General features: G+C 37.8%; 1 protein-coding gene across 1 annotated transcript in view; it reads left to right on the forward strand.

Moving 5' to 3' along the window:
• Positions 1-14147, forward strand: part of LOC146965596 (protein NLRC3-like) — a 104810-nt gene that overhangs the window by 34075 nt on the left and 56588 nt on the right. The window lies entirely within an intron of this gene.

Consider the following 14147-nt stretch of genomic DNA (forward strand, 5'->3'; position numbering starts at 1 on the left):
GTACTTAGGAAAATGCCAAAATGTTTTAAGAGAAAATATAGGCAATGCCACTGTATTATTGACTGTACAGAGATTTTTATTGAGAGACCTAAGAATCTCACTGCTCGAGCACAGACATGGTCGAACTATAAACACCACAACACAGTTAAATATTTAATTGGTATAACACCAGCAGGAGCAATTTCTTTTTTGTCGTCAGGTTGGGGAGGTCGTGTTTCTGACAAAGAAATAACAGCAAAGAAACAAGAAACAGCTCTCTGCTTATGAAGTTGACACATCAAGAAGCCTGTCAAATGTGAGAATACATGTGGAACGAGTCATATGTCGATGGAAAACCTTCAAAATATTATCCTACTGGACGATATGGTGATGGTTTGCGGAGCATTAACAAATCTTTGCCAAAGTGTAGTGCCCAAAAGATAGATGCAGCTAATCATTCACAATGTGAAAAAGAAAGTGCCTGGTTTTATTGCCACATTATTATTTTAGTTGAATCTACTGCCCAGTGTTTTAATTGTTGAATTGTTTTACTAAAGTTGACACAAGTCCTCTGTGTATGTTATGGTGTGACAAATGAACTTTGACTTCAACAGAAAGAGAAAAGGTTTAAATAAAAGTCCACAACACTCTTTAACAATGAATTGAATGACATCTGATGCATGAATAAATGCTGATTTAAATTGTACAGAAACTACTTTTTCATTTTTACAAACAATTTCTTTCAAATTAACACAATATTTAGGGTGGAAGAATAGAACAGAATAAAATGTGTATTGAATATATACAGATAGATAGACAGAAATAGATTTGCATGTGTTATAGTAGAGTGTGTGTGTACTAGTAAGTTGTTAACATGTCAGTTTGCAAGTTTAACTGTGAGATGCTTTTAACCATTTACATCATGTCCATGTGGGCCTCTTCAGCCTTTTAGATCCTGCACTGCTCGCAAAGCCACTTACACAACCTTTTAATCTGGACACACTTGTAGTGGAAGCGACTTTTGCACTTTGCACAGTGAATTATCTTTCCGTAGTCTGGCCTGTTTGCAGTGCAGACAGTACAATGTGTGTTCATCTTGGAGGCTGGGATCCATGCTCCGGGTCAATAGCTCTGGCAGAAGATGGTCAAGGAAGAGTTGTTCAGCCTTGGGCACGGCTCTCAGTAGCAAGTCATCATCTCTCATAATTCGATTGATGACCATGTTCTGTTTAGTCCAGACTACAAAGTCACTGTAGGAGACATCACACACGAAAATCTGCAGCTGGACCTGAGAATAGTACGGATGGTTCCTCTTCAGCTTTCCATTTGTGTCCAGGCAGAACTGTGAGTCTTCGCTGCATCCAGTTAGTCTCCAGGGTTCCCCTCCCACAACATACACAGTTCACAACTCCATCAGGCAATGCACCTAGATATAAGTGGTCTGGGCGAACAACAAGACCAGAGAGTCTGGCAAAGAAATTTGTGTGATGTTTCTTCCATTTCGTCTGTGTAATATTTCCTTGCTCTGTCCTCCATGTCCCTCCCCCAGAGTATGGCTGGTGCTTGTAAATCCTGTTGATTGTACTTCATAATATTTTGAGTGTAACTATCTGTAGGCTCTCCAGCTGTGCACAAACGGTGGAAGGATGTGCCTGTTATTCTGCCTTCTCTGTGTTTGTGCCAGGCTCTGCATTTTGATTGCTCCCTGGTGGTCATCTCCAGGGTAAAGGTACTTTATTTGTCACATATACAGCTAGTACAGTGAAATTCTTTCTCTGCATTTAACCCATCCCTGAGGAGCAGTGGGCAGCCACGGTGCAGCGCTCGGGGACCAACTCCAGATTATGAGCATTTTAGCACCTTTTTACTCTTTCTTTGTGTATTGAATGACATGTTATTTATTTAATGCGTGTTATTGTGTGATTTTATGTGGTTTTATGTGGTGAAGCCAAAGACACATTTCCACACTGTGGACAATAAAGGAAAGATTAAGATAAAAAAGTTTATAATACTTACCTCTAATCCAGACAGTAGCATATAACTGTGGAGAACAGTGAAAAACAGACTGAAGTCTACACAATGATTCAGGAAATATATACGTAACTATAGAACTGTTAGCAGACGAACTGTGTGAATATACATGTCAACATAAAGAGGTCAGAAAGTAAGGCTCTCGTACTAATTTCATCTGACGAGTTGTAGTCCGTTACATACAATATTCACCTGTTAGTAAAAATGGAAACAGTTTCAACTAAACACTGATTCCTTATTATGATTAAAACAAATGAAGCACAACATCAGTGACTGTAAGTTTAACACATCTGACTTTACTGAACATTATCTTTGTTGTTTGACAGTGTTGTCACTGATGAAAATTCATGGTTCAAAGCCCCATGTGGTTCCTGTCAAAGTCTCATTACTCTTCCATTTAATCCACTAGCATAGCATTCATGAACACGCAGCATCAAATCCACAACGCCGTTGGCTCAGCCCAGAGGCATGATGGGAGTTCCACTACTGCCATATTCAGTGGGCCACATAACACGGAGGTCACCCCGAAAGTCAGCAGCTTTTTCAGTGAATGTGACAGGCGAGCAGCTCTGATAGTTGTAATAAAAACTCTTCTAATCTCTGACATGCACGCTGCTTTGCAACAGACTCTACTGTGCATCATTAATAGTAGTGAATAGTGAACTCACCTCTCTCTGCTGCTCTATTGGCTCCTTACATCCTTTGTTGCAGCCATGTGGCTCGGCAGATCAAACGTCCTGTCGTCACGGCGATATATGATACTAGTTGTCATAGTGTTTGATTAAAGATGATTGGCTGGCTCCTACCTTAACCCATAAGCTTCTCCTGTAACTACTATACTCATGTAGTCTGTAGGTTACAGTTATTATGGTTCTTCAACAGTGGACTGACTGTGTTCCCAGTCATGTTGCTCAGACTAGAGCCAGAAACCACTGAACTCTGAAACACAGTGAAGTGAGCCTGCAGTCCAGCCTGGTCATGTGACCTTCTACCTGAACACACCACTTTCATATGAGTGTTCATTCATGTTCATGCCCTGACCCCTTGTGGTTGTTAGGTGGCACTGCGTTACATATATATATATCATAATAATATGAACAGGTGAGTGTTAAATGTTCACTGTTTCAGGTCTGAATCTCATCACATAATACATCATTTATTATAATTTAAAAACATAATTATAAACCAAAGACTAGAAATGAAATCATGTGTCAATTTGTTTTTTGTTTCTTAACTAAATGAAAAATGTATTTCTAATAAACATAAGTCTGTGATTTACTTTCAAACCAAAAGAGAATAAGGTATTTTTGATGCCACAATGACCAAGGTACGTTTTATCAGTCTGTTTTCTGGGAATAATTGACATAAGGAGAAACCAGAAACAAGCCGTTTTTTCGTTTTTTTCGTTTTGGAAAAAAAAACGGAAATCAAAATTTCAGTTTGTTTTCTCGTTTTTGGTTCTTATTTAACAAAACGAATTTACCACTCAATATTTTGTTTCCGTGGGTGGGCGGGTCCTCTGATTGGCTAGTGTGCTTCCTTGCCCTGTGCCCTTCAAAATAAAAGTTCCTCAATTTGATAATGTCGACAAAAATATTACTGTAGGCTAGTAGGCTACAGACACTAGCAGACATAGAGGACCCCATCACCCACAGTCAAGACTGACACGGCTTCAAATAACAATAATAGTAGGCTATTCATAATGAAAATGAGAACTTATGAAGTTATGATGACTTCAGTGTAGATGTTTAAGAAGTTGGTGCTTCGGCCCGGCGGAGAATTAATGCTCATTTGCTCATTTATTTGCTCAAACTTAAGCCTTATGTGATCATAATGATGAAAAGAAAACACATTAATTAATGGTATAACCTAAACTGAGACTCGAACCCACACTAGTGGATGAATCAGCTTAATGAGTAAGCTGTTCTACCAGGGGAGCTATCAGTCATAATGCTCTCGTTGTGATCACTGTCACTCACATTTCACGCGTTGCGTGAATCTCGCTACAGTACAGTAAGTTACTGTACAGTCTTTGTCACTGTACAGAGTAGACACTCTGTACTCACTAGCCTATAGGCACACCCCTCGCTTTCAATAATACACACGATATGTTGTGAGCCTCCGTCGTAGTAAAGCCCTCAGATCTACTCTTCGTGTAATAACTGCGCCACCTTGTGGCTAAACATCTACACTGAAGTCATCATAACTTCATAAGTTCTCATTTTCATTATGAATAGCCTACTATTATTGTTATTTGAAGCCGTGTCAGTCTTGACTGTGGGTGATGGGGTCCTCTATGTCTGCTAGTGTCTGTAGCCTACTAGCCTACAGTAATATTTTTGTCGACATTATCAAATTGAGGAACTTTTATTTTGAAGGGCACAGGGCAAGGAAGCACACTAGGACCCGCCCACCCACGGAGACAAAATATTGAGTGGTAAAGTCGTTTTGTTAAATAAGAACCAAAAACGAGAAAACAAACTGAAATTTTGATTTCCGTTTTTTTTTTCAAAAACGAAAAACCGAAAAACCGGCAAAACGGCTTGTTTCTGGTTTCTCCTTATGTCAATTATTCCCAGAAAACAGACTGATAAAACGTACCTTGGTCCACAATCAAGCAATGAAATTCAATTGCGAATGCAGCCTCTTTGTTTTGTTTTTCTTTTAAAATCTTTTTATAATTATTTATTATGAAACCAGAAACGATATTCATATGGGTGTATCTGATTTTTAATTCTAAACCAAAGACTAGAAACAAAATCATTTGGTCAATTTGGTTTTTGTTTCTTAACAGAAAGAAAGAAAATCCAAAAAAAGAAGAAGAAGAAAAAAAATAATCTTTATAATTATTCCTTTCATTTCATTTCATTTTTTATTGAACCTTTATTTATTCAGGTACTCTCATTAAGATATGGTGTCTCATTTTCATTCTCATTTGACTGAGACAGTAGCTCAGTGCACACACAGGAAGAGGACATCAAGAGTGAAAAAATCGAAATAAAAGCCAAATAAAAGAAACTGTCAAACACCAAAGATGCACCATTTGAAAGTTTTTGTTTTTTTTCTATTCTGATGCCAAAAGGTTTTTTCCATTTTCATTTTGAAACAGCAGATTTACAGGTTTTTTCCTTTATAAAAATAACAAATATGAATTATCTGATGATACCCAGACCATTTCAGTCTTAGAAACCCATCAGCTGTGTAGCCGACCATCTTGGTAACTTAATAAACTTAATACTAATAGATGAATACTCAGAGTTGTGTATCAGTGTTGGTGGATGTGACTGTCTCTGTGGCATACAGAGCCATCAGTGGGTTAATATACCTACATTATTAGTATTATTAACATGTTTAATATGATTTACATTCAGTACAGCTCATGTTTAGAGTGTGGTAATAATTGTCTGTGTGTTTATGGTGAGAAAAGAGTGGTTTATTGTTTGAAAAATGTAATGTTATCTAGCAGTATGCAGTGTCTAACTCCGACCAGCAGAGGGCGCGTTCGCTAAACGGTGTGTACAGGAACAAGGAAGTCGCGCGTGAATACGTTCAGTGACTGAGAACACACACTTGAGTCTGAAGTTTCCGTATGTGTGTGTGGCGAACTGTGATGATAAAATACATAATTTTGCTCTTTGCAGGTAAGAATGGAGAGTTAGAATTGTGTAACGAGTGGGTGAATGTGTTATGTGCTGGTTTATTATCCCGTTCGGACGTTATGTGCTATTGTTTATGGACGTTACTCAGCCAATGTACCGTACGGAAAACGGCTAGCCTGTAGTTAGCACTGGTTGAGTAGTTACCGCGAGCAACAGGAAAACTATGAGCCGGTCTAAAGAGCCCGGACTGCTTGCGGAGTTCATAGATAAATAAAAATTAAAGTTAAAATAGATATACATGATTGAGTTGATTAATTTGACAATGTTTAGACATGATTGATACTGTGTGTTTGCTAAATAAGTTGATATATCGAATGTACATGATGAAACTGGTCTGGAATAGTGATACAACAGTCACATGATCTATTGTTTTGATGTTGCTACAGATGTTCATGATTTTTCTGTGTTAGAATATCGAATATGTTCAGTGAATGAGAACACACACTTGAGTCTGAAGTTTCCGTATGTGTGTGTGGCGAACTGTGATGATAAAATACACATTTTTGCTCTTTGCAGAACAAAATAAAAGACGTTCAAATTAAATGTGTAGTGGAGGGCAGCTTCACTCTGCACCACGCTACATCTCTGACCTTTGTGTAGAGTCTGTGTGAACGCTGCCTGAATCCCTGTAGATCAGCTGTGACACATGGGAAGATGTGCTGGCTGATGAATCCAGGTGGACAGCATGTGATGTAGCAGCAGCAGCTGTGATGAGCCTCTGTCATGAGCCTTCATGGAGCTCACAGGTCGTCAGCATCGATGAAGGAGAAGCTGTTAGTGAAGAAAACTCCAGTCAGACCATGGTGAAGCACACTGATGTTTCCACAAGCTGACCTCCTGCTTCTAACAGCAATTTAATGGACTTTTCTTTAAACACTGTAAAAGCTACAGGACAGATAAGTTCATGCCCTGACCCCTTGTGGTTGTTATGAGGCACTGCGTTACATTGATGATAATATGAACAGGTGAGTGTTAAATGTTCACTGTTTCAGGTCTCATCAGATAATCCATCATTTATTATCATTTAAAAACACAAGTATGTGATTTATTTTAAAACTACAAGATAATATGACACCATTGATGTCACAATCAAGAAATTAATAAACAATTAAAAATGGTGCCTTTTTGGTTTTTGTTCATTCCTGTTATTGTTATTTTATTTTGAAACCAGAAACCAAATTCATGTAGATGTATCTGGTTTTTAATTCTAAACCAAAGACTAGAGACAAAATTATGTGATCAATGTGTTTTTTGTTCTAAAAGAGTTTGAAGTTTTGCTGATTAAACCTCTCGTTTTTGATTTGGCAGAGACAGGAAGAACTCCAGCAGAACCACGGCTCCACAGCAAAGTGGTTTTCAACAATGAAGCTAAATCTATCTATTAAACACTGATCTGCTAAATCCAAGTAAGCACAGAATGACTGATGAGTTTATCAATACAATGAGCCTATATCCAAAAACCACTGGACCCAGCAGAATCACAGCCCACTGTGCCCATAGTTCACCCAAAATTCAAATTTCATTCATTATCTACTCACCCTCATGTCGACTAAGGGCTGGGAGAAGTTTCAGAGTCCTCCATTGAGAAATTGTTCTGAAAAAAATTAAATAAGTCTATATTTTAAGCTTGTTTGTGGCGGAAGCTCCCGGTGTTGCTCTGCCGGAATCTCGCACGATTTGCGGAGCTGTGAACTGGGTGTCAATGCAAATCACGCGAGATTTGGACGGACCAGGAAGAGCAGTGCTGGGAACTTCCACTAGAAATAAGCTTAAAACATATACTTATTTAATTTTTTTTTTCGGAACAATTTCTCATGTCGGGGCTTCAATACAAGAGGGACATTACAGGCGAGCAGTGTGGAGGTATTTGGATGTTTTTTGGTGTCCTTTTGGACGAAGAAAAGTGGTGTCCATTCATAACCATTATATGGACAAATACTGCTGCACGGAGCCCCGCTGTAACTCAGAGAGGGCACGGAGGACTCTGAAACTTCTCCCAGCCCTTAGTCGACATGAGGGGGAGTAGATAATGAGTGAAATTTGAATTTTGGGTGAACTATCCCTTTAACGGACCACATATTCACCAATGACACAGAAAACAAGCCAGTGAGTGGACTATGAATCTCTGAGCTCAGTGAGCACCTACCAGTTGTTATAGTTGATGGCAGCGTAGCGGTTCAGTGCTTTCTCATGCGTCGTCGTGTAGTTTCACAGAGGACAAGGACCGTCACAGTCAGACTCCCATCAGACTTTATTTACATCTGGTAATGAAAAGAGGAGAAATAATCTCTGCATCAGGCTTCACAGTCACAGCTCAGGATAACACACACACACACACACACACACACTTTAACTGGAACAAAATAAACTTCACAACACTCTCTGCCTGTTCAACAGTCGCGCTGCTAGGATTAGCCACAAGCTAACATGAAGCTATCAAAGTGAGTGAAAAGCTTTTCCGTATCAATGAACTTGTCATGTCTCTCACTCAGCATCATCACAGAACATCAGCAGTTGTTGTCTGGAGCAGATCTTCACATGTATGATCAATAAAGTCACCTTTAACCCTCAAATAGAAAGCTATATTAACGGAGCTCAGTACAAGTCAACCTACCACGACACTCCGACAGCAGACTGTTGCCTAGAAACGGGTCAACCCGCGAAGTCTGCAGGGGCTCGTTAGTGTGGCGTTTCAAAATAAGAGCTTTTTCTTTTCTTTTCTTTTTCTTTTCTTTATTAGGATCCCCATTAGCACCTGCCACAGCATCGGCTATTCTTCCTGGGGTCCGACATACACACAACATACACATAAACATTCACATCAACACATAAGAAACATACATTCACATATACACATGAAAAACACACATTTATACATGACACAACAAAAACAAACAACAAGGCTCCCTAATAATGAACAAACCACAGAAAAAAATCTGACAAGACATTTGACAGACAACACAGACGTCATAATTTCTCTGCTCAGATTCCAGATTCCTTCTAACTCATAGATCATAATAAATAAATAAAAAATAAATAAAGAAGTGAATGACTTCATATTGTAACAGGCAGATAGATAATAATAATAAACTAAGTGTAGTGCAGCTTCCATAATAACAGAATTACAGTTAGTGGAATTACTAACTCCTCTCTGTTACAGTAGCAAGTACAAAGCAGCCAGATAAATAAATCAAACACATTACAGCAGAGTGAGGACAGAGGAAAGCATCAATGTGTTTAGGAATGACTTGTAAACAGTTTATAATGAAAACGATATTGACATTGTATATGGAACATTTTAAGAATATTCACATCATTATTAAACAAAAACTGTCCAGTGAAACAACAAAGCATCAAACTAAAGTAGCCTATATAGATGGACCATGGATCATGAAGGGATTAGGAAACGCCTGTCAAAAGACAAATACACTCTACAGAGAATTTATTAAACAAAGAACTAAAGAGGCAGAAAATACATGTAAGTATCAGAATAAGTGAACCAATACTATAAAGCTCTGTAGAAAAGAAAACTATAGGACAATATTTAATAACACCAAAAACAACACTAAAGGAATATGGGATATATAAAATGTTATTATCAAAAATGGCTCAACACAATGAAGTTCCCCTCAGTATTTCATTCAGAGTGTCACAGGATATGAAGCTATATTGACCAGGAAAGACTGGGCTCGTAATAGGAGGGTTAGGTGAGTGATAAGCACAATGAGGAAACAAAGTCACAAGCTACTAGTTAGTTAACATATGCTTTATGAAAAATAAAGATAAAATGAAAATTCAGCACAATAACTGACTTCATGTTCCACAGTTTCTTTCTTTTTGTTCTTCACAAATGACAAATCAAATTGTTCTCTATCACATATGGGAAATGTCCACATGAGAGAAATAATAATAACAAAAAAGAGTTTTAATTAATGTTGTTTGAAAGTCTTTGGGGAACAGAGACAGGACTGTCATAGTCATAACGCTCTTCTCTTTATGGCCATACTCAAATCACATAATCACACAATTAAACACACTAGTACTGTAACACAATAGTGACTAAAGGAAAACATTTGGTTTTAGTTCTATAGCCTATCAAATGGAATATTTATTTTTACACATTTTAAAACCATAAATAATTTTAGCTTTTTTTTTCTGCCATGAAATGTGATGATTTTAGCTGTTTTCTGTGAATTACAATACTTTTTGTTTTACTTTTAACCATGAAATATGATTCATTTTGTTTAATCTCTTTTTAACCATTAAACAAATTTACTTGAGTACTGTACTTAAGTACATATCTAGAGGATTTGTACTTTACTTGAGTATTAGATTTCTTTGGTACTTATTACTCTTACTTGAATACATTCCCAAAAGGTCCTTAAATTAATTTAGAAAAAATGATAGTATTTCATTGATGTGAAAAATAAGACATTTACTCTTACTCTTACTTTTACTTAAAGTACATTTAAAAGCATGTACTTTTGGATACTTAAGTACCTTTAAAAGCAAGTACTTTTTTACTCTTACTGCAGTAACATGTGGACTGAGCTACTTTTACTTGTAACGGAGTAAATTTTGACCAGTAGTATTTGTACTCTTACTCAAGTACTGGGGTGGAGTACTCTGTCCATCTCTGGTCTCCATCTGTTACAGATATGAGCACTAGTAGCCGACTACATCACTGGCTTCTCATAACAAGCAATGGAGCAAAAAGAGCAGCACATCTTTATATATACAGTGTTGGAGCTATTTTTTATTGTTAGTATTTAGTGCTGTTTAGTTTAGTATTTTGTTTAGTGAGTATTTTGTTTTGTTCTCAATCAATTTATTTGATTTCATTATGATTAAATTTCTATTAGTATTCTAGTTTATTATCTGTTTGGTTTAGGTGTTTCTTGTTTATTATTTGTGTTTTGTTTCATCTGGACACGGTAGGAGGGCACCTGAAATTATATAGGTAGGCTGTCGGTAAGGGACCAGCATGCACCTGGGTGGGCAAATGGTTTTTTACTGGAGCGGGAGAGGCACAGGAATTTTCTTTGTTCTTTGTTTGCTCGCCTTTTGGTTAAATAAACCACGATTTTTGTTGAAATTGGACATTTGTTTGGACATTATGTTTTTTCTCATCCGAGTACAGTGGCCCTTTGATTTGTATAATTTGAAGTTTGATTTGACACTTTTATTTGTTTGACAATCGGCTACTACATACAGTATATAATATATAGCCTGTTATTGGTTGTTTTAAATGTGTGAGCAGGCTCCTTCCAAATAATTTATACGCCTCATTTGAACGTTGTTATCATCAACTTATTGAAGCACCAGAGCAGACTGTACAATGTTCTTAGATTTAATACATTTACACCTGTCAACTTCCACTGCTCACCATTAAGGCAAAGTGCACAGCTGTTAATGTGTGAAAGGAACTGATGTTGTGATGATGACAGATTATAGTTTTGGATTACTTTCACATTCAGTCAGTCCACAGTTGTCCACCACGCTCTCTCTCTCTCTCTGACAGCAGAGGTGTTTTATTTATTTATTATTATTATTACTATTATTATTATTATTATTAATAAAGAGGTGTGTCACCTTACGTCAGCATTAAGATCTGCTGTGTGTTAGAGTAGACCATGGGTTAAATTTACGCCGGAATATCCCTTTAAATAAATAATGTGTTACATTAACATTTTTAACACACACAGGGGAAACACACACATGTTCTTCTGACAAGCGGCGGACTCACCTCCTCCTCCTCCTCTTCCTGTTTAAAGTTTACTTTCACTTTCACCACGCGGTTGTGTGGCAGTTTATTTCGTCGTGTGAAGGTAAGGTGAACAGTCTGAATGTTTTCCTCGTTAACACCTGTCGTTACCTGAGTTCTCTGCCCTTCAACTTGTCGTTGTGTCGTTGTTGTGTTATTATAATGTTTCTGTAGCTGAGTCAGAGCTGTAACTGTAAAGTCTGGACCGACAGAACCGTGTCCTCCATGTTGTGTGGATGTTGTCGGTAGAAGCGCTGGAATAAGAGCAGAAGCAGAGTTAGTGGATGGATTAGTGGATTTGTGCAATACTATGGTATTAATACCGTGGTAAAGTGAGCCGCTGTTTGATTTTCGTTGGGCGCTACAGTAAATACGGTAGGCACGGTTCTCGAGCAAAGTGAAGGGCCTGAAAGATACATAAAACCTACGTGCTTTTACTGGAGAAATGTGGAGGAAAATCACTTCCAAGATGAATCAACTTTTTAGTTATATTTCACTGCCGTGAAGGGGAGAAAAATCACCTTTCATCGACATTTTACTGTAGAAATGTGGAGAAAAATTAATTTAAAACGACCCCTATAATAAAAGCCAGTCACAGTATGCTGACCTTTGACCTTACCTCACATCAATTCCTTCATATGTGTGTGTCTCTTTTTTTTTTTTTTGCATATTGTTCCTGACGTCTCACTCTACCTCTGGTACAATTTTGGTAAAACATTTACTGTAGAAATGTGGAGAAAAATAACCTTAAAGTAGGGCTGGGCGATGAACCGAAAATTTATCGATACCGAAATTTACGACGATAACCGACGTCATTTTGCGCATGTCGGTATATTCGTTTTTTTTAAAAAAAAGAAGAAGAAAAAAGAAACAAAATAAAAGTCGTTTTTGTCTTTTTTGGCTGTGTGTTGGCTATGTGCATGTCCCTTTAAGAGCCGTACTACTGTTCAGCGTGTGTAGTCACGTGACTCCACCCCATCCAGTCTGTAACAGGAAGGGACAGAGCCGGTGACACACCGGCAGCAGCGCGGCGAGCGCGCTCATCTGTACTGAGACTGTTGTTATTTTTTCACCTGAGTTAATGACACACACACACACTAGAGCAATGAGAAAACACCTCATTGAAATGATTAAAAACTTGCAGCGTCGGTCGCCACCGTCACGTGATTTTGTCAACAGACCAGCGTGAAGGGAGTGACAAAGAGATTATAGACAGCAACGGACATGACGGCGTTAAATGTATGGGCTGAAATAACCACGTTGACGTTCTTTATTGATAAACAGATCAGCGCCGTCCAGCGGGTCGAGGCACTTGAAGAAGTTTACAAAGTGACGGTAGATTATTACTGTGCATCTGCTACGACCCCATTATGAAATATTGGCGGCGATTAATTAAGAAGCAGCGGCAGCCACAACTAAATGTAGCGAAAACGTTCAAAAGTTGAATCGGCTGCAGCTGCTGAGGTAGTCATCTGGTTGAGGAGGAAAAGCAGCTTGTTCAAAAAAGAAATGCTGTAGCCTAATGTGTGCTGTAATAATGTGTGCTTATCAGTTGTTCAATAACTCTTAACAACTTAAAATACTTTATTTGTATTTTCTTAACATATTTTCAAATAGTGTATAGTTTTAAAATGGCACCTCTGTAAAGCAGTTAGGCTATAGCAAAAAAAAAAAAAAAAGCAATAGGTCCAGGGGAGTCATGCTATTTTTTCAGGGGGGGGGGGTTGAGTAGTTATCGTCCATTTATCGTTATCGAGGCGAACTGCTCAATATATCGTGATATTGATTTTAGGCCATATCGCCCAGCCCTACCTTAAAGTCACCCCTATAATAAAACCCAGTTACAGTATGCTGACCTTTGACCTTACCTCACATCAATTCCTTCATAGGTGTATTCCTCATTTCTTTTGCATATTGTTCCTGGGGTCTTATTCTACTTCTGGTATCATTTTGGTGGCATTTTACTGTAGAAATTTGGAGAAAAATAACCTAAAAGTCACCCCTATAATAAAACCCAGTTACAGTATGCTGACCTTTGACTTTACCTCACATCAATTCCTTCATAGGTGTGTTCCTCTTCTTTTTTTTTTTTTCATATTGTTCCTGACATCTCACTCTACCTCTGGTACAAATTTGGTAAAATTTTACTGTAGAAATGTGGAGAAAAATCATCTTAAAAATCCCACCCATAATGACTCAACCCCATTTACTGTATGCTGACCTTTGACCTTCCGTCAGTTCAATTCCTTCATAGGTGTGTTCCTCATTTCTTTTGCATACTGATACCAGAAGTAGAATAAGACCCCAGGAACAGTATGCAAAAGAAATGAGGAACACACCTATGAAGGAATTGATGTGACGTAAGGTCAAAGGTCAGCATACTGTGAATGGCTTTTATTGTAGGGGTCGTTTAAAAAGTGATTTTTCTCCACATTTCTACAGTAAAATTTTTACCAAAATTGTACCAGAGGTAGAGTGAGACGTCAGGAACAATATGCAAAAAAAAAAAAATGAGACACACTCATATGAAGGAATTAATGTGAGGTAAGGTCAAAGGTCAGCATACTGTGAATGGCTTTTATTATAGGGGTCGTTTTAAATTAATTTTTCTCCACATTTCTACAGTAAAATGTCGATGAAAGGTGATTTTTCTCCCCTTTACGACAGTGAAATGTAACTAAAAAGTTGATTAATCTTGGAAGTGATTTTCCTCC

This window comes from Trachurus japonicus, chromosome 21, assembly GCF_045865225.1.
Source record: "Trachurus japonicus isolate A0001 chromosome 21, Traja_1.0".
NCBI classification, from domain to species: Eukaryota; Metazoa; Chordata; class Actinopteri; order Carangiformes; family Carangidae; genus Trachurus; species Trachurus japonicus.